At 39.9% G+C, this 27,399-nt stretch overlaps 1 protein-coding gene across 3 annotated transcripts in view; it reads right to left on the bottom strand.

Annotated features, from left to right (window-relative positions):
• The window catches only part of PAK5 (p21 (RAC1) activated kinase 5), a 328,406-nt gene that overhangs the window by 165,748 nt on the left and 135,259 nt on the right, over positions 1 to 27,399 (bottom strand). The window contains exon 2 of one of the 3 annotated variants that reach the window (XM_037812290.1): positions 21,997 to 22,145. The exons of the other annotated variants lie outside the window; for them this stretch is intronic. The gene's annotated coding sequence lies outside the window, so the exon portion shown is untranslated. The remainder of the gene's footprint in view (positions 1 to 21,996; positions 22,146 to 27,399) is intronic. 3 annotated transcript variants of the gene reach the window in all.

Raw genomic sequence — 27,399 nt, 5'->3', positions numbered from 1 at the left:
AGCCCCATTTGTTGAAAAGACCTTTATGACCCAGTTCAGTGACTTTGGGGGCCTTATCAAAGATCAGTCGGCCGTAGATCTGGGGGTCTATCTCCGAATTCTCAATTTGATTCCATTCATCTATATGTCTATCTTTGTGCAGGTACCATGCTGTTTTGACAACTGTGGCTTTATAATAAACTTCAAAGTCAGGGAGTGTAAGTCCTCCCACTTCGTTTTTCTTTTTTAGAGTGTCTTTAGCAATTTGAGGCATCTTCCCTTTCCATATAAATTTGATAACTAGCTTTTCCAAGCCTGCAAAGTAGGTTGATGGAATTTTGATTGGGATTGCATTGAATCTGTAGATGAGCTTGGGTAGAATTGACATCTTAATGACATTTAGCCTTCCTATCCATGAACATGGAATATTTTTCCATCTTTTAAGGTCCCCTTCTATTTCTTTTAATAGAGTTATGTAGTTTTCTTTGTATAGGTCTTTTACATCTTTGGTTAAGTTTATCCCTAGGCACTTGATTTTTTTAGTTGCTATTGAAAATGGTATCTTTTTCTTGAGTGTCTCTTCAGTTTGTTCATTTCTAGCATATAGAAACATTACTGACTTATGTGCATTAATCTTGTATCCTGCTACTTTGCTGAATTTGCTTATTAGCTCTAGTAGCTGTATCAGCGATTTCTCGGGGTTTTCCAGATATAAGATCATATCATCTGCAAACAATGACAGTTTTACTTCTTCCTTTCCAATTTGGATGCCTTTTATTTCTTTGTCTTGCCGGATTGCCCTGGCTAGCACTTCTATCACAATGTTGAATAACAGTGGTGACAGCGGGCATCCTTGTCTTGTTCCTGATCTTAGGGGGAGGGCTTTCAGTCTCTCACCATTGAGTACTATGCTGGCTGTGGGTTTTTCATATATGCTCTTTATCATATTGAGGAAGTTTCCTTCAATTCCTACCTTTTGAAGTGTTTTTATCAAAAACAGATGTTGGATTTTGTCGAATGCTTTTACAGCATCTATTGAGATGATCATTTGATTTTTCCCTTTTGATTTGTTAATGTGTCGTAATACATTGATTGATTTTCTTATGTTGAACCATCCTTGCATACCTGGAATGAACCCCACTTGATCATGGTGTATGATTTTTTTAATGTGTCTTTGGATTCGATTTGCAAGTATTTTGTTGAGGATTTCTGCATCTATATTCATTAGGGAGATTGGCCGGTACTTTTCCTTTTTTGTAGCATCTTTGCCTGGTTTTGGTATTAGACTGATGTTAGCTTCATAAAATGAGTTAGGTAGTGTTCCATTTTCTTCAGTGTTTTGAAAGAGTTTAAGTAAGATTGGTGTCAATTCTTTTTGGAAAGTTTGGTAGAATTCTCCTGTGAAGCCATCTGGCCCTGGGCATTTATTTGTGGGAAGATTTTTGATGACTGATTGGATCTCTTTGCTTGTGATGGGTAGTTTGAGGTCTTCTGTTTCTTCTCTGGTCAGTCTAGGTTGTTCATATGTTTCCAGGAAATTGTCCATTTCCTCTACATTATCCAGTTTGTTGCCATACAGTTGTTCATAGTATCCTCTTATAATTTTTTAAATTTCTTAGGGATCCACAGTAATGTCACCTTTCTCATTCATTATTTTGTGTATATGGGTCTTCTCTCTTTTTGATTTTGTCAGTCTAGCTAGGGGCTTGTCAATCTTGTTGATCTTCTCAAAGAACCAACTTTTGGTGTTATTTATCCTCTCTATTGTTTTTTTGTTCTCTATGTCATTTATTTCTGCTTTAATCCTTGTTATTTCTTTTCTTTTACTTGGTTTAGGATTAGTTTGCTGTTCATTTTCTAGCTTTTTCAGTTGACCCATTAGTTCTTTGATTTTTGCTCTTTCTTCCTTTTTAATATATGTGTTTAGTGCTATAAATTTCCCCCTCAGTACTGCTTTTGCTGCATCCCATAGGTTTTGGTATGTTGTGTTTTCATTTTCATTCGTCTCTATATATTTAGCAATTTCTCTTGCTAGTTCTTCGTTAACCCACTGATTGTTTAGGAGTGTGTTGTTTAACCTCCAGGTATTTGTGAATTTTCTAAGTCTCTTAGGGTTATTGACTTCTAATTGTATTCCATTGTGGTCAGAGAATGTGCTTTGAATAATTTCAATCTTTTTAAATTTACTGAGCCTTGTTTTATGTCCCAGCATATGATTTATTCTGGAGAATGTCCCGTGAGCATGAGAGAAGTATGTGTATCCTGGTGATTTGGGATGTAATGTTGTATATATGTCTGTTAAATCCAATTCATTTATCAGATTGTTTAGGTTTTCAATTTCCTTATTGGTCTTCTGTCTGGTTGATCTATCTATAGGAGAGAGTGATGTGCTGAAGTCTCCCACAATTATTGTGGAAACATCAATTGCTTCCTTTAGTTTTGCCAATGTTTCTCTCATGTATTTTGTGGCACCTTGATTGGGTGCATAAACATTTATGATTGTTATTTCTTCTTCTTGAATTGCCCCTTTTATTAGTATGTTGTGACCTTCTTTGTCTCTCAAAACATCCCTGCATTTAAAGTCTATTTTATCTGAGATTAATATTGCTACACCTGCTTTCTTTTGGCTGTAGCTTGCATGAAATATTTTTTTCCATCCTTTCACTTTCAATTTCTTTGTGTCCCTGTGTCTAAGATGAGTCTCTTGTATGCAGCATATTGATGGTTCATTTTTTTGATCCATTCTGCAAATCTATACCTTTTAATTGGTGAGTTTAATCCATTTACATTCAATGTTATAACCGTGAAGGCATTTCTTGAATCAGCCATTTTATCCTTTGGTTTATGTTTGTTGTATATATTTTTCCCTCTCTCTATTAATATCCTTTAATGGACCCATACCGAATCTCTTTAGTACTGAACCTTTCTCCATGTCTCTCTTTCCTTTCTTTGTTTCTCTGTCTGTAGGGCTCCCTTTAGTATCTCCAGTAGGGCAGGTCTCTTGTTAGCAAATTCTCTCAGCATTTGTTTGTCTGTGAAAAATTTAAGCTCCCCCTCAAATTTGAAGGAGAGCTTTGCTGGATAAAGCATTCTTGGTTGGAAATTTTTTTCACTCAGAATTTTAAATATGTCATGCCGCTGCCTTCTCGCCTCCATGGTGGCTGCTGAGTAGTCACTACTTAGTCATATGCTGTTTCCTTTGTATGTGGTGAATTGCTTTTCTCTTGCTGCTTTCAGAACTTGCCCCTTCTCTTCTGTATTTGACAGTGTGATCAGAATATGTCTCGGAGTGGGTTTATTTGGATTTATTCTATTTGGAGTTCGCTGGGCATTTATGATTTGTGTATTTATGGTGTTAAGAAGATTTGGGAAGTTTTCTCCAACAATTTCTTTGAATACTCTTCATAGTCCTTTACCCTTTTCTTCTCCTTCTGGAACACCAATAAGTCTTATATTTGGATGTTTTATTTTATCTCTCATATCCCTGAGGTCCATTTCGATTTTTGTGATTTTTTTCCCCATTCTTTCTTTTGTGCTTTCATTTTCCATTCTGTCATCTTCCAGGTCACTGATTCATTGTTCAACTTCCTCTAGTCTTGTACTATGAGTATCCAGAATCTTTTTAATTTGGTCAACAGTTTCTTTAATTTCCATAAGATCATCTATTTTTTTTTTATTTAGTCTTGCAATGTCTTCTTTATGCTCTTTTAGGGTCTTCTTGATGTCCTTTATATCCTGTTCCATGCTCTTCTTGATGTCCTTTATATCCCATGCCATGGTCTCATCGTTCATGTTTAGTTCTTTAATTAGTTGCTCTAAATACTGTATTTCTTCTGATCTTTTGATTTGGGTGCTTGGGCTTGGGTTATCCATATCATCTGTTTTTTTCATGTGCTTTAAAATTTTCTGTTGTTTTTGGCCTCTTGGCATTTGCTTAACTTGGTAGGGTTCTTTTAGGATTTGCAGACCAATTGAAATCCTTATCTCTAATTTTTCAGGTCTACAGCTTCGTTGAGTACACTTTCTGTGACTAACCAGCAGGTGGCGTCCATCAGCCACCTGTTCCCCTCAAGCCAGTTCTCCCCCATTTTGTCTCTGTGGTGAGTGGGGGAGTAAGTCTTGTGGGGTCCAGTTGGTGTACCAAGCTTGCGTGTGTAGTTGGTGTTGCCCGCCCTGTATAAGCGGCGTGTGTCTGGGTGGTCAGGGAGGGCGGCGGCTCTAACAACCAAATCTCCCTGGTGTTCCTGGAGTTTTAAAGCTGCTGCAATAGTCTAATCCTTCAGTTCAGTCCTGCCACAGTTTGTCTCTGCCACTGACCCACAAGTCCTTGGTATTGCCGTGTGGCCCCTGAGACTTGTGAGTGGGTCCCTCTTCCAGGCCGTGCACCCCCTGGTCCTCTGTTGAGGGATGACTGTGCTATGTCACAGGTGAGTGCTGTCCCCCCAGGGTGGTTCTGGGCTGCCGGTCTGTGTAGGGAGGCTCCCAGTCTGCTGAAATGATGTCTGAATGGGGCTTTGTTAATTCACACTGCTCCACCTTCCCAACTCTGGGACAACCAGCTGAGGGTACAGGGAAGGCTAATGTCCACGCCCAGTTTTGTGGTGTATGCATGTTATTGTAAGCACTTCCATCACATTCGGTTGTCTGGGGCAGCTCTGGGCTATGGGGCTGGTGATGGGCAGGAGTGTTTCCTGTCTACCAGGATGATGGCTGTGAGAGGACGCCCCCCTTTTCTTGGGAAGTTGTGGTGTTCAGTGAATTTTCTCAGCCACTGGATTATTGCCTTTTGTCTCAGAGCTCTCAGTTTTGCTCTTGTCTTGACCTGCCCAAATTGCAAGTCTTTGAGGCTTTTTGTATTGGGCTTCTTAGAGTAATTGTTTTAGAAAATGAAAAAAAGATTAAAAAAAAGGTGGGGGGGGGGAAGGGGCCCTCCTGGCAGATCTAATGCGTTATTGAAATGCTAAGAGACAAAGGAATTAGGGCTATTAAGGAAAGATCCAGGCGGCAGAGAGATCAGTTTTTCTTCGGGTTTTGCAAATGAGCCTGTGGGCCTGAGCTCTGCCCTTCGCCTTTCTATGTTCACCAGAACTCCAAAAAGCATCTGCTTTTATTTTTTAGATTGTCTTGCTGTTTTTTTGCTATGCCTATCTCCTCTCTGCTGGGCTGGCTGCTCTCAAGATTCTCTGGTGTCTGGTCTCAGTCTATCTATGGTTGGAGTTGGGATCAGTAGAATGAGTTTCCGATAAGAGCTGCCACTGCAGTTCTCCCTTCTCCTTCCCGGCGCTGACAACCCCTCCTCCCATGGGACTGAGCCTGGCAGGGAGGGGTGCGGGTCCCCTGGCCACAAAAACTTACAGATTTTGCTGATCTCAGCAGTTCCACGTTTTCATGAGCGTTGTATGAAGTATGCCCAAAGTCAGATTGCTCTGCGGTGTCCAGTCCACGCAGTTCCTGGCTTTCTACCTACTTCCCTGGAGGAGTAACTAAAACATACACCTCACCAATCCACCATCTTGCCCCGCCTCTTAGTTATCTTTTCATACCAAATGACACTCACCTTTCCAGTAAAGAGAAAATATGCATCACAGAATCAGAAATACTTATTCAAGGAATGTTTACAAGCATGACATGTGATACATTCTCTAAACCACAGATGTAAAAGTGATCATACCTTCCGTTCACTTCACACCTTACACTTCCTTGGGGTGCCTTTCATTTTCTTTCATCTCAAACTTATTGAGTAACAGAGTGGATGGTTTCATTATTCCCCTTTCACTTTGAAGAAATCAAAGCTCAGAGAGGGTAAGAACTGAACTCAAGTTTCAGGCGATGCAGCTGAAAATAACTCAGGTCACCTGATTGCTAAGTTAGATACCTTTTTGGTTTTATCAAAGTGCAAATCCCATGGAATAAAATGTCACAATTTCCATGAAGTCTATTGTAGTGAGATTTCATTTGCCTTTAAAATAAAGAAGCATAATACTTGGAAATTGACACAAAGATCATTTTCCAATTTTTCCTATCTTTCTTACATTACAAATAAGCAAGTCAAGGGTTTTATAGAAATTCTGAGTTGTTTTCAAGTTCAGTGTTTCGAGTAGTCAAGTTTAAGTTACTTGTATATGTAACAGACTCGTGTTTTGGGAAGAATCCTTTGGGAATGCTGGCAAGAATATCAACAGGTGAAGTGAGCACCTTACACCCTATCTGCATCATCTGAACTTCAGCCAGATCCTGGGCTGGGCCTTTCATGTCTCATCTGCTGCAATAAGCAATTACTATCTTCACAGGGGCTTGGAATATGACTTAACTGGCTTAATTGTTCCATGTATGCTTCTCTGCCTTCAGTTGCTCCTCTGATTTCTGTTGGAGACTCTCCGGGGCTTATTTTTTGCCCTGAAGAGCAGAAGTTAAATAAAACAGGGTGGGAGCCCTCCCCAGCTGCTTCCTATTGGGGGCACTTAGAGTCCCTGGGGCATGAGAAATAATCAATATGATAACTGAATTTTACAGTGGGGAAACAGATTGGGATGCATATTTTCTTCCCCTAAGACTAACCTTATGAAATGTTAAAGAAATACTAAGCTTGTGAATAGAGAGGGGTTACTCTGCTATATATATATTTGCATTTATAAAACTAGTTGTTTGAATGTGTGTGTTCACAAATATACACACATATATTTATTAACAAAGTTGTAATTTTATAGGAAAGTCATGCAGAAAATACAGTGTTCCCATATAAGTATTTTTAAAAAAAATGTGCAGAGACTAGAATGCCATAAGAGGAAGATACTGGATCAGAGTACATGGAAGTGATGTTCCACAAAGCACCACACTTTCGTAACTTGTACAGAAAACCCTACATTTCTATGACGGCTACAGGAACTTGCATTGCATGGGTGGGGAACCAGGAGGATTGGAAGAAACTGGAATATCATTCCACATGGGGAATCAGAAAGCCTTCACCTCTACCCACGTGTATCTGTGATGGAGACACTGCATGTATGTAGGATAGAGACGTCTCAAGCTGGCCATGGGGAGGACTGGCCTTCCAGCATCCAGTTCCCTCATCCCGAGGGCAAACGGGGATACCTGAGAACTTCTCTGGAATTACTCAGAAGTCATCCCTGGGCTGCACAATCAGAAAGTTAACTCAAAGTACCATCTACTACTACACTTTTACTTAAATTTATTTACATTTTGCCATATATAGAGTGCAGAAATCTTAACTGTACACTTCTAGGAAATTTTTCATTTGTTGATGCCCATATACTCACCACCCAGATCACCAGCACCCTAGAAGGCTCTTTTGTGCTCTCTAGGGTTCTAGCATAAACCAATTTTTACAAATACTATCACTGTAGATTAGTTCTGCCTTTTCTTGAACTCCATGTAAACAAAATCATGCATCATACACACATTTGTGTGTCTGGCTTCTTCTATCCAATATAATGTTTGCAGGGCTTGTTCATGGTGTTGTGTGAATTAGTGATGAGTTCTTTTCATTGCTCCACAAAATTCCAATGAATGAATAAATCAGGATTTATTTATCATTTTTCTGTTGTTAAACATCTGATTTGTTTCCAGTTATGGACTATTCCGAATAGATCTGGTGATCTTTTGGTGAACATATGTGTTAATTCCCTTTGGAAATATACAGCTAGGAGTGAGATTACTGGGTCACAGTGTAGCCTTGTGTTTAGCATTAGTAGACATCATATCCACTAGGATTTTGACTTTTACTAGGAGAGAAAAAAAACCCAAGCAAATAAACAAGTGAGCAAAAGCAAGAATACATAAGACAGAAAAGTTATTTTTCTTGACAAAAACTAATCAAAGTGCCACACAGATGGGATTTACTTCTTGAAACTCATTAGTCTCAAGCTATATTCGGGCTTATTTGAACTTGTCTGCAGACTAGATTGAGCTTACAGGTTGCCTACAGATGTGCTTAGTTTTCCTACACAAATTCTTTGTTGTTTTCACATTTTTGTTTGTTTTTAATAAACTGATGTTTAAGAATTGGGAGGTTACACATACGACAACTCCAGCTTTCAACTTTCTCTTGAACAAGGGGACTATCTGGTAGACCTGAGCCCACATTCTCGTAAAACAACAGACTGGAATTAACTTGGAGCCACTGCATTTATAGCACAGTCTCTCCTGTTTGTGTATTTCCTACCAGCACCTACTGTTTATTATCCTCTCTGATCTCTGTATGCATGAGAACCCTACTCCACCCTACGACCTGTCGGTCAAGTACATTCACATTTATCTCATTTACAGTATAGCGATCTGGTGACTCCATAGTTGAGAGTGTTATGGACAATTAAAAATGTGTCTTTCCACACATTAAACTTTGTGTGGGAATATTTCTAAAATGTACTATGTAATACACTGTTTCCAAGAAATGGCTGAAATGAGAGGGAGACTTCAGTATATGTTGAATGTGTGTGTTAAATGAATAAAAGGGAATGAGTGGAGAAGGGAGCCAGCTGAGCTTGCTTCTCCTGACTACAGAAACTCCAATCAAGAGGTAAGTCCACAGGCCAAGTCCTCTGATCAACACCTAATAACCACATGAGCAGGATATTTAATCAGTGGTGGGAAAATCAGCCCCTCTGACCCATTCAATGAAAGACTTCCTGGACCAAACCCAACTCCATTATGATCAGTATGCTGGGCAGTTGTTAATTGCTTTTAGTCATTTTGATGCTGACAAAGACTAGCAGGGAGCCCAAGGTTATTTAATTTTTGGTAGTATGCAGATAATCTGAAGGATTCTTCTGCTAAATACTACTATATCCTGGATACATTAAAAAAATTAAATTTTGCTAGGCATTCTAGTTGGTAAAGGGTATATCTGAACCTCTTGCCCCCCGTTTCCTCCTAAATAAAAGAGAGAAAAATGAAGCCAAAGAACCTATAGAGGGAGTAAACTAATGCGAAAGGGAGGGTACCCCTGAGGGATATGGCAATAGTCTGGAGACCAAGCCACAGGGCCTTAGCAAGGAGAGTTAGGACAACTAACCCTGAGAGCTCGACCTTAGAGTGGAACCCTGGAGAGGGCTAAAGTGGTCCCTGACACTGAGAGGTAGCAAACCAATACTTTCCGTAGGAAAACAACCCCAATTTAGGCCCCAGGGATTCCCACATTTTAAATCAATAATCAAATATTACTTATTATACAATGAGAAATGCCACTGAGAGAAAAGGTTGACAAAAGAGCAAACAACTGGTTTTCCATACCGAGAGTACTTTATGTAGTAGAATTACCAGATAAATATAAAATAAAAAACTATGTATAAAATGTATAAAAAATTAAAAGTGGAATAAAGATGAGCACACTGCCTTTTCCATCTGTGACTTGACTTAAATATTCAAGCATGGTAAGATGGCTCATGAGCTCTTGATTTCTTTTCTCTGTATCCAAATTGAGCAGTATCCCAGTCAACTCTCTGATTATTTTGTCCCAAAGAATTTCAGGATTTATTAGCCATCATCAGATCCCTGTGGTTTGAGGCAGCCTGACTGGGACTTTCATCTTGCTACTCATGATGGTGGGTAAGTCTACTAAACCTCTACTGAACCTCTACTAAACCCTATCTGACATCCATTCTACTACCCTTCTTCCCTGAGCCATCTGTGCCTGTTATCAAGACTGTGTTAAAAAAGTTATGGAAATGTCTCCTCATTTGCTATAGACCATCACAGCACACAGGCTTCAAAGAACCATCCCAGACAACCATCAGGGTCAGCTCCAAGTTATGAGTAAGTGTCCTCCCCTGTCTAGCTTTACCCTACCCCAATCTAATACCCTCAAGGTCCACTCCCATGGGGTTTTCCTTGGTTCTGATGGTATATATTAGCTAGGTCCTTCATTATTTTATTTTATTTTTTTATTAAAGAAGTTGTAGGTTTACAGAAAAATCATGCAGAAAATACAAAGACCTCCTCTACCACCCTATTACTAATATCTTGCATTAGTACGGTATGTTTGTTACAATTCATAAAAGAACATTTTTATAATTGTACTGGTAACTATAGTCTATCATTTACAATGGGTTCACTGTGTTGTAAACTCCAAAGTTGTTTAAAAGTTTTTATTCTAGTGACATACAGAAACCTAAAATTTCCTTTTAACCATACTCAAATATATGGTAAAAAGGGGGAAATTTTAGGTCCTTCAATTTTTCAGGGTGTAGGTTATTTCTTCCCGGAGATTGGCTAGTACTGCTCTGCTGAGACCATACTGTAGTTATCAACTTGGAGGCAACGAGGAGTGGCAGAAAAAGACATTAAGGTGAACAAGCATCATCTTATAAGGAACCTGCTTCAAGTGAGATCCTTGCTCAACCATTAGGCAAGGCAGGCTGTGTTTCTCTCTCAAGGGACAAGAGATTGCTTCTGCCTCTCAGGAGGTATGCTAGTTTGAATGTATTATGACCCCCCAAATGCCATTCTCTTTGATGCAATCTTGTGTGGGCAGATGCATTAGTGTTGATTAAGTTGGGAACTTTGGATTAGGTTGTTTCCATGGAGATGTGACCCACCCAACTGTAAATGATAACTCTGACTGAATAATTTCCATGGAGGTGTGGCCCTACCCATTCAGCGTGGGCCTTGATTAGTTTACTGGAGCAAGCTTGCTACAGCCAAGAGGGACACTTTGAAAAATGCACAGGAGCTGAGACAGACATTTGAAGATGGCCGTTGAAAGCTGATGCAGACATTTTGGAGAATGCCATTTTGAAATGCAACCTGGGAGAAAGCGGACGCCAGTCACGTGCCTTCCCAGCTAACAGAGGTTTTCTGGACGCCATTGGCCATCCTCCAGTGAAGTTACTCAATTGTTGATGCATTACCATGGACACTTTATGGCCTTAAGACTGTAACTTTGTAACCAAAAAACCCCCTTGATAAAAGCCAGTCCATCTCTGGTGTTTTGCATTCCAGCAGCATTAGCAAACTGGAACAGGAGGGTTTAGGGGAAATTTAGGGGTTAAAGGCCTTCAATCTCATCCACTCAAATGAACTTATCCCCAGGACTCAGCATCACTATCAAAGCTCTGAGTTTGAAATAGGAGACCTTACAAAGCTGGGCATTTAGTCTCCTCTGCAGCTCTGACAACCTTACAGTCAGATCCTCAATCTGAATTTCATCACAGCCTGCCTTGCAATCTCTAGGTAAGTCTCCTTTAACATTACCATAGATGCCCTCTGGCTTTCAGGGCATGCCTTCTGCTGGAAATTAACTACCCTCAGCTTAACACTCTCTGTTTGCAGGTCAAAAGTAGCCAACCTACTCCACTATACTTACAATTATCTTTGCTCTAATATTGATTGCGTGCTGTAGCTCCTTGACCTCCCAACACTTCACCCTCCATCCAAGCCTCATCCACTTTACTGCAGGTGAGAGCTTAAGTAATTGTGATGCTGCTAACTGCCAGGGTTTATTTTCATCCCAATTTACTGCTAAAAGTGGGGTCCCTATTGCTTTCAGACAGGTGGGCAATCCAATTCCAGGATCTCATCCATAGCATGTACCCTTTCTAGAACCACTTGCTTTAGCTCAGTTTCCCTGTGAAATGAATCCTGAGGCACAGATTAAGTGCTAATACTTTAATTACAATATTCAATCCTAAGGCAAAAGAGAGTAGAGAAGAGAAGGGAGGCAGGGAAGGATAGGAAGTGCTACAAGGTGATTTGTTACTGTTCTGGCCCCTGTCTCCTGGTGAACCACGAAGAAATAGCCATGAGTCTGGAAAATGCATGTGCTAAGTGCCATGGGGCATCTCAGAGAATGCTGTGGATATTCACCTTGGAACAGTCTGTGAGGAGAGACATGGAGAGGGGATTTATCTGCCTTGCTTCTCTCTCTCTCTCTCTCTCTCTCTCTCTCTCTCTCTCTCTCTCATCTTCCACAGGAGCAAGCTGCTAATGGTCTAAGCGTGGTTCTTAGCCAGGTATGATTTTCTTCCTCAGGGGGACATTTGGCTAGAGACATTTTTACATCTGGATAAATTTTTTATTGTCATGGTGGAGGGATGCTGCTACCCACCTAGTAGGTAGAGGCCAAGGATACTGCTACACATTCTCCAGCACACACACACTTGCAGCCAAGAATGATCCAGTCCAAAATATCAGTCACTATTGAGAAATCCTGGTCTAGGTGGTCATAAGTAAAGTCCAAAGAATCTGAAGAGGTGCACACAACATGTCCGACACAACACAACAGAAATTCAAGGCAGAGTATACGAACGGCATTTCACAGAAGAGGAAACACAAATGGAGAACAAAGTATGAAACGATTCCAAATCTCATTAGTAGCCAGGGAAATCAAATCACAGGAAGATATCATTTCATACTCAATTGACTGGCAAAATTAAGATCTCGAAAACACCAAGCATTGTATGTGAATCTCAAAGGGAATTCTCATTTACTGTTGGTTGGGAGTGTAAGCTGCTACCACCACTTTGGAAAATAAGTTAGTTTTATCTTTTAAAAATGAATGAGTCCGTACTTAGGGTGAATACCCGCACCAGTTTGCCCAAGACTGTCGTGGTTTTGGCATTGCTAATCCCACATCCTGGAACCCCTCAGTTCCAGGCAAACTGGGATGGTGGGTCCCCTATATAGCTTACATCGTAGCAATCTACTCCTATGTATATAGGCCTGAAAACCTCTTGTATTTATATGCACCTGGAGTCACAGAAAAATGTTCATAGAGCAGAATATGGAAGCAACAGAAATGCCCATCTATAGAAGAACAAATAAATTGTGGTATAATCACTCAGTGTAATATTAGTTAGCTATGAAAATGGATTACAACTACATGCAATGATATGGATGACTTAGATATAAATGTTGAATAAAATGAGCAAATCTTCTATAAACTCTTAGAGTACAAGATCATTATCTAAAGCTCAACAGGAAGAAAAATTAACAATATAGCACATAGGGATATGCCCATGTTTGGAATAACTATTTTTTTAAGCAATGAATGGTAGAGAAAAAATTTAGAAGAGTGGTTACCTCTGGAGGAGAAGGAGAGGGGGGAGATGAAATGAAGAGGCATGCTGCTCCTCAAAGAAAATTAATTAACTAATTAATTATTAGGTCCCAAGAGAACATTTGTTCACTGGGTTTTATATCTTTGTCGCCAGCTTTAACTATGTTATTTATTTCCCTTTTTGTTATTTTCTGCCTCTTTTAAAAATCATTTAATCATTATCTCACTTTTTAGAAATAGAGAGCAAAGAATCATGAACATATTTGGGAGAGAAGAATGAATGCAACTCATTCCCCAAGCCAACAAAGGTGGATAGTTTGGCCCAGGGTCGCCCGTGCATGGTTCTCACGGGCATTTATTTCCACAGCCTAGATCCCACTCTGCCTCCAGGAGCTCAAGATGCTAATGTCAGCTTGTTAAGTCTCACACTCAAATTTCCTGCACCTGGTGCCTTGGGAGTTTACCAGCCTTAAAACCGAGGCTCAGGAGAACAATGAAAATAGCTTAGGAGAGCTGTAGAACAGGGCTGCTATTTAATTCACACCATTTCTTTGGAGTGAAGAAATTCATGAACTGACAACTGCCACTTCACACATGAACCCCAGCAGAAACACACGGACCTGGATCTCGATACAAATACAGCCCTGGTGTTGACGGGGCTCACCTGCCTCCCAGAGACCTGCCCCGGAAACACGGCTCTACAGCCTTCCTTGGCATTGATTAGTCAAGCCCTTTGTTAGCTTCTACAGAAACCCATTCACTATGCTTAGCATGTCTGTGGAAGGTGCATTGCAGAGTTGCTATCATGCAATCCGCATCCTTCCAACCTCTCTGAAGCTACAATCACAGTCTTAGGCTGAGGAGTTCTTGGATTCAGGCCCACTCTAAACCTGACCTTTTATCTCCAAGTACCTGTCAAGGTATTTTCTTGCTTCCTTAGTGGCCTGCCAGCCCTCCCTCCCTGCCCACGTGTCTGCCTCCTTCCCTCCCCACTCCCTCCCTTCCTTCCTCAAATATAGATCCTACAAATCCTCTCATAAGAGATATTCTTATAATTTTATTAACCATCTAGTGGCAGTTTTCTGTTCTTCTAACCATGCATTCATCCACTGAACTCTCTTTGCTTACCTTTACATTTGCGTACCACTTTTTCATAAACATACTATTCTGCCTGCAAGTTAAATACTATCTTCCTGAATTCTAGTACATTTTCCAGACAACTGCTCTCTAACGTTCTCTCTTTTGGTGCTTGCCTGCTCTCTCTCCCTGATTACTACCTGCCTTTAGTCCTAAGTCACCCAGCAGCAATGTGTGATGCCATTTTTCTGTGTCTTTGAACACATCCTATTCTCTTTCCTTAAAATTCTCTTCCCACCTGTTTTGGTTGGGGAACCTCTACTCACCCTGTAAGTTTTCATTCAGATGTCAACTTCTTGGTAGGTTCTTTGCCAACTAGATCTTCTCATGTGAATGCCCTTTTGCAATGTGACTTTGAAGCTCTTCTCATCAAGAAGTGGAGTCCATTTCTACAACCATTAAGTCTTGGCTGGCCTTGTGATTTGCTTTGGCCTATATAATGCGGCAGAGGTGACACTTCTGAGCCTAGGCCTCAAGAAGCCTTGCACATTTCCACTCATTCTTTTGAACCGTGCTTAGGTGCCATATGAATAAGCCTGAGCGACTGTGCTAGAGAATGAAACCCCTAGCCACATCCAGCCAATCCCAGATATGTAAGTGAAACCATGTTAGACTGTCTGGTCCAGAGCTAAATGTCTGCTGTTTGCAGATGAATGAGCAACCCCAGCTGAGGCCAACCAAATCTGGCCCAGATCAGCAGAACTCCCCAACTCACCGATAGACATGTAAGCAATAATACACGCTGATTGTTTTAAGCCACTGCATTATGGGGTTGTTTGTCATGCAGCAATAACTGATACACATCTTCTTTCTCCCTTGATTCTATTTAATAGCTACAACATACTTCCATTATACCCCTTATAACACTACACTCTACCAACATGTAAGCTCCTTGAAAAGAGGGAAGTTTCTGTTTTTGTATCTCAAAATCTAAATTGTGCCTGTCAACTTCTCAGCAAATGGGTATCAGAAAAATATCAATGATTAATAAGTTAACCAGTGATTACAACAATGCCCAAAGGATGGCTTTGGAGGCAGTAAAACTAGGGTTTGACTCCCACCTCTAACATTTCCTAGATGTGTAACTTCAGTGAATTTGGTTAACCTTCCTGAGTTTTATTTGCTCATCAATAAACTGATGTCTGGAATAATGTATATACTGCAGGATTGTGGTGATAAATTTGTGTGTGTGTGTGTGTTTCACCCTGGCATGTAGCTGGTATTTAAAAAAACAGGAATTAATGAGAAAATGTATGCAAAGCATTTGGTATAGTACCTGGCTTATAGTTACTCAATAAATGATAGCAGTATTAATATGATCATAATCATCACTTCTTATAACAGAAACTGAAGATGCTGAATTAATATAACAGCCCTTTGATCCTGAATCCTTTCTCTGCATGCCGATCTGGTGGCAGCTTCCAAGAGAAAGCATCTGGGACTCTTTGCTTTAAGGTTTCCCCTAGGTCCACACATATGGTCAGCTACAAATGCCAGAGAGTTAAATAACCCCACACTGACTCAGGGGAAGCAGTCCTCAATCAAGGGCAGACAAGAGAAAGTGGCTCAATACCCCAATTCCTTTGCCCTTATTTGGGATAACTCAGAGGCATGTTCTATCCAGTATTCCAGAATTCCCTAATTGGTCTGTGCCACTACTGGCCACAGCGGTGATAGCACCTTTTCTGGAATCCTTCTCCCTGTCTTACACCCCTACTCACCTAAAAATGTATACTGGCATCACCTCCCAAATAAACACCACTATCCAAATCCTTGTCTCATGGTCTGCTTCTGGGAAAACCAACCTAAGACACTATTACCCTTTCTGTTTTACTTTATTGCTTCAGAAGCCAATCATTTCTTCCAGGCACTCTGACTTCCATTTGAGAAGCCTGGCCTTTTAATGGTATCTCAAGCTAATCAAAGAATTGTTTCCAGTCCAGTGGATGACAAGATCAATCACAGAATGTGGTGTAACAACTTCAGCTGTTCTCTGATGTTTTCATTATGGCTCAGTTCTCTGAATGTTGTACAAGGAGAGAGTGAACTTGAAGTTGGTCTGGGGTAGCTCTGTGCTTATTTTGAAGGATACCTGGAGCCATGGTATCGATCCTTGGCTAACCAGAGGTGAAATGTACTAGTGATTTATAAAATGCTGTTTAATGTCCAAAACTCCCCTGGAGGCCTCCTGTACTAGCTTGTCTACGCTGTTTATTGAAATTGTATAGATTGAAGGTTTGCACCTACCTACCTGATCACACAGCCTGGTTTAATAAGGTGATCAGTGTGGTGTAAAACACTCCTCAGTAAGCTCGTGGCACACATGATTCCTGGTGGTTCACCATAGGAAGACGAAGTGCATCCTGTGCAACTGAGAAAGGACCTTGGAGCTGTGTCAAATTCTGGGACCTCTCTGATCTCTGATGTTAGCTGGGTTTCCTTTCTCCTGCTCTACCAGATCCTTTGCCTTCATTACAATCTTACATGTGTCTACCCAGTGGATGCTCATGAGTCCTATGCTGAGCCTGGTTTATGATGACCAGGGACTTGCGAGTGGGGTCTGGGGTAGAGGAAGGGAGAGTACTTACAGCATCTACATTTAGAACCATTTCAAAAACTTATGAGTATTGGAGGGTGCTTTGCTGAGCCCTTAAAAGATGGTTCAGATGAGTTATCACAAATAATGCTTCTGAACACAGACTTTGGGGTTGGTCCATGCTGCAACAGTGGCTATCGACCTCTTGCAATCTTGGACCTACCTGCCAAGATCATCATATACATTCTTCATTCTCCAGCCTGCACTCTTCATTCTCCCACCCCTCCAAGGTGGGCTTTGCACAACGACCCCATACTCCAAAAACAAGAAGCCATCCCTGAAAAGAGCTTCAGTTTTTCTGGCCAACATGGCTTACACCAATATAGTCTCATCCTTTCATAACACAAATTTTTTTTTTTTTGCAACTTTCTGTATTTATTTAGGCTTCATCCTACATTCTTAAACAATCAGTTATTTAGAGCAAAACTATTTTCTTTTTCTTTTCAATTAGAAAAACATTCTTTATACTTATTTTTTTTATTTTGAAATAAATTCAAAGTTATAAGAACAGTTGCAAAAACAATACTAGCCCCATACACAGAATTCCATCATACCCTGACCCCCCTCCCCCGATAGCTCAATCCACCAACTTTAACATGCTGTCCCATCGCTGTTTCTTTCCCTCCCTCCCTCCCTCCCTCTCTCCCTCCTTATCTATCATCCATCATCTATTGCTCTGTCTTCTGAACATATGAGAGTTAGCTGCACACATCCTTGAACATACACTATAATTCATGTATACACTTCCCATGAACAAGAACATTCTTTTATGCAATCCCATTAAGCGCAGCTAAGCAGTATAATAGATTCAACAATGATACAAAGCTTACATTCTATATTTCCTTTTCCTTATGTCTCAACTGTGTCCCTTTGAGCCACCTGTCCTCTATCCTCCAATCCCATCCAAGTTCATCCTTAGCATTCAATTGTCATCTAGTTAGACTGCTTTTTTTTCTCAGTTGTGGAAACATATATACAGCCTAAATCTTCCCATTCCACCTCCTCCCTAGCCTTTCATTAGTGGGATTAATCACATTTAGAATGCTGTAATGCTCTTTCCCACCATCCATTACTAGAAATTTCCCTTCACCTCAAACAGCAACCCTACACTCATTTCTTAACTCCCCATTGCCCCTTCCCCCATTTCTCTTAACCCAAACTCTACTTTTCATCTCTATGGTTATATTCTCTGATAATTTCTTTGTGTTTACTGTGGGGCTTAAAATTAACCTCTTAAATACATATCAATCTTGTTTTTCTTTGATACCACCTTCACTTCAATAGGACACATAAACTATGTTCTTATACTCCTTCATTCCCCCACCTTTATATAGTTGTCTAAAATTACATATTTTACATTGAGTTCAAAACCACTGATTTGTCCTTAGAGTTTGTGTATTTTATATCATGTAGGAAGTAACTAGTGGAATTACAGTTCAAAAATTATTGACTTCTATTTGTATTCCATCGTGGTTGGAGAATGTGCTTTGAGTATATTCAATTTTTTTTTTTTAATTTCTTGAGGCTTGTTTTATGTCCCAGCTTATGGTCCCTTCTGGAGAAAGATCTGTGATCACTAGAGAAAAGTGAGTGTCCTGGTGATGGGGATGTAAGGTACTATATATGTCTGTTAAAATTCTCTGTATCTCTTTCTCCTTTCCCTGTCTCTCCGCCAGCAGGGCTCCCCTCAGAATCTGAAGTAGGGCAGGTCTTTCATCGGCAAAGTCTCTCAGCATTTGTTTGTCTGTGAAAAATTTAAGCTCTCCCTCAAATCTGAAGGAGAGTTTTGCTGGATAAAGTATTCTTGGTTGGAAATTTTTCTCTCTCAGAATTTTAAATATGTCATGCCACTGCCTTCTTGCCTCCATGGTGGCCATTGAGTAGTCACTACTTAATCTTATGTTGTTTCCTTTGTATGTGGTGAATTGCTTTTCTCTTGCTGCTTTCAGGACTTGCTCCTTCTCTTCAGTATTTGACAGTCTGATCAGAATATGTCTTGGAGTGGGTTTATTTGGATTTATTCTATTTGGAGTTCGCTGGGCATTTATGATTTGTGTATTTATATTGTGTAGAATGTTGGGGAAGTTTTCCCCAACAATTTCTTTGAATACTCTTTCTAGACCTTTACCCTTCTTTTCCCCTTCTGGGACACCAATGAGTCTTAAATTTGGATGTTTTATTTTATCTATCGTATCCCTGAGATCCATGTCGATTTTTTTTATTTTTTTCTCCATTCTTTCTTTTGTTCTTTCATTTTCTGTTCTGTGGGCTTCTAGGACACTGAGATGTTGTTCAGCTTCCTCTAGTCTTGTATTGTGACTATCCAGTGTCTTTTTAATTTGGCCAACAGTTTCTTTTATTTCCATAAGATCTTCTATTTTTTATTTACTCTTGCAATGTCTTCTTTATGCTCTTCGAGGGTCTTCTTTATGTCACTTATCTCCTGGGCCATGGTCTTCTTGACATCCTTTAAATCCTTTGCCATGTTTTCATTCCTCGATTGTAGTTCTTTGATTAATTTTGCGAGGTATACTGTATCTTCCGATATTTTGATTTGTGTGTTTGGAGTTGGATTCTCCATATCTTCTGGTTTTATCATATGCGTTAAGATTTTCTGTTGTTTTTGGCCTCTTGGCATTTGTTTTGCTTGATAGGGTTCTTTCAAGTTGTAAAGAAAAAGGGATATCGATCCTAATTTTTCAGGAACACAGTTTGGTGACGTACACTTTCTCTAACTAACCAGCAGATGGTGTCTGTGAGTCACATATATCCCTCAAGTCAGTTCTCAACCTTGTTTCCGCTTTGTGTGGGGAAATGATTTTTGTGGGTTCAGTTGGAGAACTCAGTTTGAGTGTGTTACTGGAGCCGTCCGCCCTGAATGTGGGGTGTGTGTATGGGTGGCCAGGGAGGAAGGGCAGTTCTAATGTTCAAATCCCCCAGGATCCCGGAGATTCAAGGCCGCCACAAGAGTCTAAGCCTTCATTTCAGTTCAGCCCCAGACCCAATCTCTCTCGCTGATCCATAAACCACCGGACTTGGCGTAGCGTCCCTGGGTTCTCCAAGTGGATCCCCCCTCCCAGCTGTGCTCCTCCAGAAGCTCAGCTGAGGGAATGCTGTGCTACATCACCAGTGAGCGCTGTCCCACAAGGGAAGCCCTGGGCCGCCGGGCCGTGCAGCAGCGCACTCCCTGCCCGAAGCAAAAATGGCTGAGCGGGGCATCTCAGCCCCCTCCTCCTCGCACAGTTCCTCCTTCCCAGCTCTGGGACAACTGGCGGGGCTTTGGGCTGTGGGCACGGCCCTGGGCAGGAGTTTATCCAGCCCTCCGGGGAGCCAGCTGCTAGCCGTGGGGTTTCTTTCTGCTTCCAGCTCTCCCCTCCGTTTCCCCGAACCCAATGGTATCTGCTGAGAGCTATCTTCCCGGCCAGACACCGAGAGGCCGGCCCAGCCCCCTCTTGCTGTGTTTTACTGCATGGTTCCTACAATTGCTGCTGGAGCTGCTCATATTTTTTTTTTTATAAGAGTGAGCTGGTCTCCAAATGCTGAACCCTGGTTCCCCAACCCGCCGAGCGGCTCCGGGTCTTCCAGACAGCTTACGCACTCGTTTCAGAATGCCGACTCCCGGTTTCACCAAGTATACGACCCCTCTGGAGCTAGGAGCCCTCGTCCAGCTGCCGCATCGCTGTAACCAGTATTCTAGGTCACTTTCTGGTTTTTAGCTAGTGTTTTTCATGGAGGCGTTTTTTTTCACCCTGTCTCAGCTAGCCGCCATCTTAGTTTCTCTCTCATAACACAAATTTTAAGCTGTATTTTAGTTTTTCCTTCAATGTGCCATCTAGGAATAATCCAGTATGAGACTTTTAGTCTTGAAATCATACTTGACTGATAAATAGTCCCTTAAAAACTCATGTTTCTTTTCTAGGAAGACACCTTTCACACAGGCTACCTCTCAGTGTTTCAGTAACAACATTCTCAGAAGTCACGAACCACACAGGAAGCAGAGAGGAGATATAAATATGTCTGGAAGGCTCAAGTCTAAAAATGTTACAAGATCACCCACCTAGAACATGAGGCTTCAGGGCAAATTTTTCTTTCTTTTCACAATTTGACACCAACCCACTCTAAGTTTCAGAAGCAGGCCCAAAATACACATGTTGTAAGCAGTTCTTTGAAAGAGTGGAATAAGCTACAATTTGATGATTGCATATTAAAACACAAAAAGCAGAACACCCTGTACATGAAAATTAGAATTATATTTGGTATTTGGGGATTCATAATGGATATTGGTTGTTATCCAGTTTAATCTAGCTGAAACAGATACAAAATATATTTCAAATCCATGCACTTCTCAGCATCCCCAAAGCCACGTTCTTAAGCCAAGTCACCATCATCTTTTACCCAGGTAACAGCACCCTGTTTTCCACTACTTCTGAACCCCTACCCCTACCAATTAGCCTTGATAAAGCAGAACAGTCTTTCTTTTTAGATCCCAACATAAATGGGATTTTTAAAACAGATTTAGGTTTGCAGAAATATTTCACAGAAAGTACAGAATTCCTATATACCCTCCCCACCCACACACACAGTTTCTTCTCTTATTAACACTTTGCATTAGTGTGGTACACTTGCTATGTAAGTGATGAACCAATACTGATATATTCGTAGCGACCAAAGTCTACGGTTTACATGAGAGTTCACTCTGTGTTGTACAGTTCCATGGGTTTTGACAAATGTGGAATATCATGTGTCCACCATTACCGTATTATTCAGAATAGGTGCACTGCCCTAAAACCCACTAAAGCAGAATACTCTTTTTAAAATATAAATACTTTAATTCCTTTGCTAACGGCTCTTCATGGCTTCCCTCTGTGTTGGAGTAAAATCAAGACACCTTTCCCTGCCTAGAAGGCTCTTCATCCCCTACAACTTGCATCTCCACATCCCCTCTCTCAAAGCTACACAGGCCTGCTTTCCGAGCCTTGAGCAGACCCATCTAGATTGTGCTTCGGGGCTCGTGGAAGGTTCTAGCGTCAGAATCCTGCTCAGCTGGTTCTTTTCCATCATTCAACTCTTATCACATGAACCTGTTTACCATGCCCATCAATACTGCCAACACCTGCTGTTTTTTTAAATCCTAGAACAGTTTGTAGGTGCGTGGAAGTGACCCAATGACTATTTGTTGAATAAATAAACACACGTTTCTGCTTTTTAAAACACTGAATAATTTAAAACCAAATTTAAAAGGGTGAAACCATACAGTAATTTATTCCCCTACCTTTTTATGATGGCTATGGATGAATTAAAGGCTTCAGAGAAGTGTTGCTACTTCTGTTAGGCAACTTTTCATTGGAAGGCTTCAGCTTTCTTCATTTTCCTCAGCATTCATTTTGGCAAGAGGCGGAAACATTTTGCCACGGTGTATTTCTGTAACAACAGAATATCAACGTGACTCAGGGACCCAGCAACATCATGCTCTGTTTTAAAATAAAATACATAACCTCATTTACTTTGCATTTGCCTGCATGCTGTAAATGGTTTCTTTACTGTTTTTCTCAGACAGGCAGCTACTGATCTGGTATTATTACCTGGACACCTGGGGCAGTGCTAGATTAGACTCCGTTTAACACCTTGCCTTCCTGCATCTGTGGTCCAGCACATACTCTATTCTATGACGTCATCACTGCCACTCCATCTCCCCAGTAGATGCTGAGCCCTGTGGGGCCATGATCTGTGCCATAAGTCCTGGAATCTCTGGCACCTAGCCCTGCTGTCAGTTAGTAATTGTAGATGTTTACTATATATATTGGTTGAATCAAAGTTCTATGTGGATCTTACAAGTTCCGAACCTTGCTGCCATATACATGAGTAAATAATAAAGACTATTATTAGGGTAGAAAGGGGCTAAAACCAGATTTCAGATTCTTCATGAATGATTGGAGAACTGAGAGCGGTTATTCTCTCCTATCCTATTAAAAAGGCAAATTCCAGAGCCTGCTTCTTTTCTTCTACCTGCTAATTATTGTTCATTGAATTTTCAGGCAAGTCTAAAGAAAATTTCCCTGAAAATAATTACAGGTTGAGTGTCCACCCTGACCATTAAAGGACAACCCAGACTATACCCAGAAAAGTGCTCCATCTTTCTTCTTGGGAGATATTAACAAATACCTGATTTTATTTCTATATAAAACTTCAGTTAACTGTAAGTATGCAAAGAACACATTTAGAGGACCTGTATTTTCTGTAAGAATGTGGTACTTTGTGACATAAACAAAGGAGGAATCATACTTTATGTGTCTACTTTGGGGCATATTTGGAAAACGGGTAAGACTCCCTTAGGAATACAAATTTTTGTTTTAAAGCTGTTGCAAAGATTTTCGATATCTTTAAATGGTGACATTTAACCTCGATTTATTTGTAGATCATGAAAAGCAATCTGTTGCTAAAATTATCTTCTCAAAAGCATACCCTGTGTCTTAAACTATCAGTTTTAAGATCAGTAGGATGTGCTAAAGGAATGCTTTGAGCAGCAATGAGAAGTCCTAGAAGGATGGTTCCGGAAGCTCAGTTCTCTTTATGAGTTTTTAATCTAGTTAAAAGTTAGCTAAAATATAATTAGATGTAATTTCCTTTTAGAGTATTGTGATATTCTCTTCATATATTTCAGATTATCATAGGAAAAGCAAGTCACCTTGTTTGGGAATGCAGTTTAAGGATTGTGATAATCATGAGTCTAATGAATAACAGTAAGATAATTCAATATGTTTTACGAAAATAATACCTTGATTGAGAAAAATAAAAACAATTAAATGCTTCTTACTTATTTTTATATTTTTCAATTATCGTTACATCTTTCACATAATTAATCAATATTTGATTTGAGTTTGTTCCATAAGAATTTATTTTATTTTAATTTCCTATCTGTACTGAATATCACCAAATTTATGAAAGAAATATCAGATGCAATAAACTGACTTTAGCATATGCCCAAGTGAACTCACTAAGTGAACTCTTCTCTCAAGTTTCTTTCTCTTTAAATAGGCCACTAAGAAGCCTTTATTTATATATTTCTGATAGAGCTCAATTGTCATTACTGACTTAAAATCAGCCGTCTGCATATTCAGTACAATACGCTCAAATAACAGCTATACATTCTGAACCTACTGATAACGCACATCTCAATATGAGGTACTGACGCCAATTAAATTTAATATTTGCATTTCCAACCTTCAAGAGGAAGAGGTTGGTTTTGGCATCAACAGACTTGGCTCTACCTTATACCAGTGGTGGGATTTGGGGCAATTCGTTATTCTCAGAGCTTATTTACTCATCTGAAAAATGGAAATGGGCACCGTTTTCTCTAACAGAATGGTTCTGAGGATAAAGAGAAAACAGCCAATGTAAAATGCCTGGTCAGAAGTGAATACTAGAAGACATGGCACGTATTTTTATTAAAAGCAAAACCAAATCAAACAACATTTTAGATAATTGAATTTAGCTCTTAAACCCAAAAAGCAGTTACCTGATGCCGCTGAATAATTAAAAAAAAAAAAAAAGTCCTTGCTCACCCACATTTCAACTTAACACCAGATAATTGACTATTTCTACGGTTGTGATATTGATATAAATATGCTATAAAATAGAAATATAACATCAGAGAAGCATAACTAAATTTTCACATAAGTTTATGTCACTTTGTACATTTCATTTTCACAGATTCTCTGGAAATTTGGCTCCTCAGTATTGGGCAAGTCGACCATCAGCTCCTCCTACGTGAAACACATTTAAAAATATATAGAAACTGCATTACAATGGCCCTGACCCTAAGATGCTGGGCTTATTAGTAAACCTGGCTCATTGATAAACGATTAAACAAAAATCTCTGAAATTCTATTTTATGTAAAACAGAACAAAAATTTACCACCAATTATACTACTACAACCAGTTCCCTTCCCTACACCGTTTTCCCCTCTTCACATTCAAGGATGATATATTTTAAGGTGGCTTGGACACAGGTCCTTGCAATCTTAACGTTTGCTGCATTATTTGCCCTTCCATCCGCTTCCCCTTACACCCCACGGTGCTAATTTCTGTGAATGGTAGGTCTGATATGAACTCAGTGCTGTTATATTAGGAAAACAGGACCATTTGTATCTCAAGAGATTAGGCCTATAACCTTGGCCTCATGACTACTGACTTCTGGCCACATGAACTCCAACAGGTTATGAAATCACAAAAGATGCTAAATCCTGTTAGGTTAAAGTTACCCAGTAACTCTGGGGCATTAGAGTAAGAAGAGAAAAATAAATCAGTTATATGAAGGTAACCAAAAACAAAATTTATTTCAACCAATTTTTTACCATGCTAGAACTTTTCCCAAAGAAATTAATATTAATTGTCCTTCCTGACAACAGATCTTCACCACTGAGCCATTCTATGGTAGCTTTCCTTTGTGTATACTTTATAACATGGATAATTCTATGCTTTCAGCCAGATGCTTCAAATGTTCATAGAATATTCTGATCAATTCCATCTCACTTCAGTTGACTGTCTCCTCTTCCCACCTAACAGGTAAATTCTGGGTACACAAAAGGATTTCATTATCAGGTTTGACAGTGTAAAAGCCAAGCAGAAAACAAGCTGAGTGGGACAGTTTAATATAAACCACCTCTGAGGACTTGAAAACATCACATTTATCTCCTGCTATTCACTTGCCCCTGCGATCTTCATATCTCTATAAAATAAAATACCTAGAGCCAGCACTCAGCATCCTTCCCAGTTTCCTCAGTGTTGGAATAAGGTGTGTTCTGTTTCCATGGGAGAAAACAACCTAACAGACCACTAAAAATGCTAATAAATAACTTGGGGAGTAGAAAAGCTAATCCACTCAGAACTGGATTTTTCTTTCGTTCAAAGCAAGATAACTGTGACCTGTGGGACAGCATTTTTGCAGTAATTAGTTATGCATTTGTCAACTGCAGTGCATCCTCTCTAGGGACGCTTCTTGAAAGCCTACAAAACCATGTGCTGCCTTTGGATTCCCTCAAATATGGATTGGGCGATATTTTGTTTCCCTTTTCAGGTAATATTGAAACTCGATTTGAAAAAAAAAAAATCTCATTTTTCCTACTGGAACATATGCTGTTTGAATGGCTGACCTCCATCTAGAAGGCATTTCCCCTGAGATAATGGGAAGATTGAGTTTTTTAGGGCTGTGAACCACAGGTACTATCCTCATGTTAATGTTCTTTTCATCTGGAAGAGCTGTTTATAATGTGTTGCCTTTTATTTTATGAGTAACTATTCCTTATGCTGAAAAACCGAGAGAACAATTAGGTTTGGATATATTGGTTTTCTGACCCAACAGTAAAACCACTTAAAGTTTATATTTGCTAGAATCCCCAGGATCTAGCCCCATTGGCTTGTACTTGCTTTCTGAACTCAACTGACTAAACCATTCTGTATCTAGTCTTCCTCATCTTAAACCCAAGGTAATGGCAGTATGTCCTAGCACTATAGCACAATTTTCAAAGGATAAAAGGAGATAATGTACGTGTAAGAGCCTTCAGATACTTTAAAACACTATACATTAGATTTTTAAAAGTTATTAAAATTCCCAAGTGTTTGAATTATATAGAAAGGAACTTAAATTTAATCTGATACACTTCTTGACCAAAAGGGGGATGCAAAATGAGACGAAATAGTTTCAGTGGCTGAGAGATTTCAAATGGAGTCGAGAGGACACTCTGGTGGACATTCTTATGCACTATATAGATAACACCTCTTAGGCTTTAATGTATTGGAATAGCTAGAAGTAAATACCTGAAACTACCAAACTCCAACCCAGCAGTCTGGACTCCTGAAGACAATTATATAATAATGTAGATTACAAGGGGTGACAGTGTGATTGTGAAGACCTTGTGGATCACACCCCCTTTATCTAGTGTATGGATGAGTGGAGGAATGGGGATAAAAACTAAAGGACAAATGGGGTGGGATGGGGGGATGATTTGGGTGTTCTTTTTTCATTTTTATTTTTTATTCTTGTTCTGGTTCTTTCTGATGTAAGGAAAATGTTCAGAGATAGATTGTGGTGATGAACGCATAACTATGTTATCATACTGTGGACAGTGGATTGTATATCATGGATGATTGTATGGTGTGTGAATGTATTTCAATAAAACTGAATTTAATAAAAAAAAAATTTAATCTGATACAGAAATCAGTAAAAGTTAACATCCCCAAAACTGATAATAGTAATATCTCAGGAATGCAAAGAGTCCCCAACCTCCACCTCAAGGAATCTGCACTTTTTCATGCCGATCCTGCTGTGTGTAGATTTCCTATGAAGTATGACGAGATGGGAGAAGGGTAGTGAGAGAGGTGGTTGGAAACTCACAGATCCACACAGAGAAGAATGTGCCACCATGTTCAATTTTATAACCGCCACTTCCCTTCCCTCCCCTCTGTAAAGCAGGGGTTTTTAACTGGGGGTCTTAACTGCAGGCCCCTGGGGGGTCTTTCAACAGAATTCAAGGGTTCATGAATTTGTATTAGAAAATAATTATATATTTGTTATCAGCCTTTCTTTAACAGGCAACAAGCCACAGTAGAGTTAGAAGGAGCAGTGACCAAGAAAACACAAACATTTTTCATACCATGTTACAACTACTGCAGACAC

The sequence above is a fragment of the Choloepus didactylus genome, chromosome 19, assembly GCF_015220235.1.
Source record: "Choloepus didactylus isolate mChoDid1 chromosome 19, mChoDid1.pri, whole genome shotgun sequence".
Classification (NCBI taxonomy): domain Eukaryota; kingdom Metazoa; phylum Chordata; class Mammalia; order Pilosa; family Megalonychidae; genus Choloepus; species Choloepus didactylus.
Note: the sequence above shows the minus strand (reverse complement) of the source record. Positions and strands in the feature narration are given on the sequence as shown.